The sequence below is a fragment of the Schistocerca serialis genome, chromosome 1 (assembly GCF_023864345.2).
Source record: "Schistocerca serialis cubense isolate TAMUIC-IGC-003099 chromosome 1, iqSchSeri2.2, whole genome shotgun sequence".
Taxonomy (NCBI): Eukaryota; Metazoa; Arthropoda; class Insecta; order Orthoptera; family Acrididae; genus Schistocerca; species Schistocerca serialis.
In genome coordinates this window covers 433,827,883-433,831,793 of record NC_064638.1, presented here as the reverse complement: position 1 = coordinate 433,831,793, position 3,911 = coordinate 433,827,883, and the positions used below count along the sequence as shown (strand labels likewise).

Sequence of the window (3,911 nt, the reverse complement as noted above, 5' to 3'; positions counted from 1 at the left end):
TGTTTGTCTTACATGGTTCACCCACAAGCATGAGTTTAGTGTTTTGTATTCACTGTGTACAGCAACTACAAATCATGAAAATGGCAACTGAGGGTAAACCATGAAACACAAACAGATGTCATTGCAGTGTTTTACATTCAGTACCTTCTTTGGGTACATGTCATTGCAGAATTCACTCTACTAGAACATTCCAAATATTGAGTTACTATTATTTTCAAGATATGAAGATGGTGTCTGTTCTTTCAGACATGTCCAAAAGAACAGATGCCATTGGTGACCTTGCAGCTCTCTAGAATGAAATTACAATTAAATCAATACCATTAGCTGCTGACGGGCATTTATATACATCAATGGGGACAGTTGAAAACGTATGCCCCAACCAGGACTCAAACCCAGGATCTCCTGCTTACATGGCAGATGCTCTATCCATCTGAGCCACTGAGGGCACAGAGGATAGTGTGACTGCAGGGATTTATCACCGGCCCGCTCCCCATGAGACCCACATTCTCAACTTATAATCCACACACTACATTCATAGTGCCCCTGTCATAATACCCATTACTCACAGCAGATAATCCACCAAGTTCTGTCTTCATATCATTTTAGGCTAATCTTCTTCAGTGTGGATGCACATGATTTGCCTGAACTCTTACGGGACTCAGTGGACTGTCTGTCGCGAGTAATGGGTATAATGGAAGGGGCACTATGAATGTAGTGTGTGGACTATAAGTTGAGAATGTGGGTCTCATGGGGAGCATGCTGGTAATAAATCTCTGCAGTCGCACTATGCTCTGTGCCCTCGGTGGCTCAGATGGATAGAGCGTCTGCCATGTAAGCAGGAGATCCCGGGTTCGAGTCCCGGTCGGGGAACACTTTTCAACTGTCCCTGTTGATGTATATCAAACGCCCATCAGCAGCTAATGGTATTGATTTAATTGTAATTTTATTTTCATGTGTTAATTAAATAAATAAATAAACAAATTTTTAACACTCTGGTGACGAAGACCAAGCCCGGGTGTAGCTCGAGCCATGGCACTGAGCTCAATGGACTACGCCCAAGTGTAGCTCGGGCCACAATGTTCCACATCGTGCAAGCCTCCTGTCACTCAAAAGTGACTTGTTTCATGTGATAACATTGCATAGACATCTGGCTAGCTGTTGCTTGACAGGTGCTGCCCTCTGTTATCAGGTTCTAGAATTACTTCGAATGAAGCAGTAGCGATCTTTAGTGCTGTCGTCGTCCCTGACTGAGCCTTTGTGTGCTTGCATTGTCATCGTATTCGCTAGCGATTTCATTCAGTTTTATCACTGTCTGTGATCCCACTACAAACAAGTCATGTTTATTGAGTGCTCTAGAAATTTTAGAGGCACTGGAAGAAGAATTGATTGATTATGGATTGGAGGGAGAAATACCTGAGTGGGAACAGTCTGAAGAAGATTCAAATTCAGGTAAGCTACAGACTGATATAACATGTCATCTCTAGTACTGTTGCCTCAGTTACTGGGACTGCAATTACAAATAAGTTACATTTTACTTGTCTTCATCTCATCTTTTTTTTTTTTTACAGATGAATCTGATGATGAATATGCTGCTGTGCAAACAACTTCCAAGCGACAAAGTTCTTCTGCTGTAACACAGTCTTCTGCACCATCATGAAAGAGGCAGCAGTCTTCACAAACAAAATCAACACACAATGATTTAAAGGAAGAATGGTATGACAGATTATGCTCAAATAGTAAACAAAAGTGGACAAGATGTAGAGTATATGGAGGAACTCAAGAATATGTGGAAGGAGTATTTTGAAGAACTCCTGAACCTGAATAGGGACCTGGATGAGGAGGAACAAGCTGAGGAGAAAAAAGGGGAGGAACAGTAAATAGAAAAAGACCTTAGGTGGGAAGAAGTGGAAGAGGCATTGGTCAAGATGAAGGGAGGGAAGTCACCAGGTCTGGATGAGCTAAGTGTAGAGATGGTGAGCGCAGCAGGAGAGGTGGGGATACAATGGCTATATCGAGTAATGAAAATTGTGTGGAGACAGAAGATGATCCCAGAAGACTGGAAGAAGGGAATAATTGTCCTGATCTTTAAGAAGGGAAATAGAAAAGAGTGCAAGAACTATCAGGGGATAGCATTGATGAGTCATTGTGCAAAGATTTTTGAGAAAATTTTGGAAACATGAATTCGGGCAAAATTAGAAGGAAGAATGAGGGATTTATTTATTTATTTATTTATTTATTTATTTATATACTTGTTCCATAGATCTGTAGATGTGAGCAAGTCACTCAGATGTGGAACGTGTCAATATACATAATAAAATACATAGAAGAAAGACATTGTTATAGAATTAATAACAGTGCACAAAAGTCATACTTATTAGCTTAAAAACTAGTCAACATAAATGTGAAGATAGCAGTTTCATATTTAGGGCATTATTGCATTTATTTTAACCTTGAACAGTAATCAAAACTTCCCACTTTGGGTTTAAAAGTGACCCAAAAATGGAAATGAGAAAAACAGGAATTTTTACATTAGGGCATTATTACATTAGTTTAACAGTGTCAACAAATTTAAAAACATCTTTCCAATCTGGGTTTTACTTATTTCTCTGAAAGAATTCCTCTAGTGAATAAAGTGAGGTCTAAAGTAAATCATTTTTCAAGCTACGTTTAAATACTGATGTACTACTCCTTATACTTTTGATGCTGTTGGGTAGGGAATTGAAAATTTTCGTTCCAGCGTACTTTACCCCTTTCTGAATAAGTGTCAAGTCCTTTAACTCACAGTGGAAATCCTCTTTTCTTCTGGTGTTATGTTCATGATGCAGGCAATTCGTTTCATACAGAGTGGGGTTATTTATTATGAAGCACATCAGTGAATATATGTACTGAGATGTTGCTGTCAGTATTTCAAGTCGTTTAAAAAGATTTCGACATGAGGTTTGTGGGGGTACACCACAAATGATTCTTATTGCTCTTTTTTGTGCTGTGAGGATTTTCTTTGCGGCAGGCATATTGCTCCAGAAGATAATGCCATAACACATGACTGAATGAAAATAGCCAAAGTAAGCTGACTTTGAGATGGTAATGTCATTGAAGCATGACAAAATTCGTAAAGCAAATGTTGCCGACGTCAGCCGTTTTAGTGTTTGTAGAACGTGATGTTCCCAGTTCAGCCTACTGTCCATGTATACGCCTAGGAATTTTGATAAGTACACTTGCTTTATCATCTGATCATTCTGTGTGATAACTATTTCTTTTGGGTTTTTGTGGGTTGTCTGGAACTGGATAAAATTGGTTTTTTTCAGGTTTATTGAAAGGGAGTTAATACTAAATCAACCCAGAATTTCTTTAAGGATATCATTGACCTTGGATTCTAAGTCAGTAGTTGACACATTATCCACCACAATGCTCGTATCATCAGCGAACATTGTAAATTTACACTGCTTATTGATGGATAAAGGCAGGTCATTAACATATATGAGGAACAGCAAGGGCCCAAGCACTGATCCCTGTGGCACTCCATGCTGCACAATTCGCCTCTCAGAGTCCACTATATATTGTGATACACTATCTGAAACATCTAGAATAATCTTCTGCTTCCTATTTTCGAGGTAAGATTTTAACCAGTTCCCTACAGGTCCCATAATTCCATAATGACAGGCCTTCTTGATGAGTATCTGGTGATCTACACAGTCGAACGCCTTTGATAGGTTGCATAAGACACCAATTGGCAGCCTCTTGCTGTTTATAGACTCTAGAACATCATTTGTGAACAAGAAAATTGCGTTATCTATTGAAACTCCCTTTTGAAAACCAAACTGCTGACTGTTAATGATGTTCAGGTCACCAAGGTGTGCCACTATCCTGTTGTACAGAGCTTTTTCTAGGACTTTTGAAAATGTTGTTAATAG

General features: G+C 39.2%; 1 non-coding gene across 1 annotated transcript; it reads left to right on the top strand.

The window, feature by feature from the left end:
* The first annotated feature begins 796 nt into the window (after positions 1 to 796).
* On the top strand, positions 797 to 870 carry Trnat-ugu (transfer RNA threonine (anticodon UGU)). The gene has a single exon. It is a non-coding gene; the product is annotated as a tRNA-Thr (tRNA).
* The last annotated feature ends 3,041 nt before the right edge of the window (positions 871 to 3,911 follow it).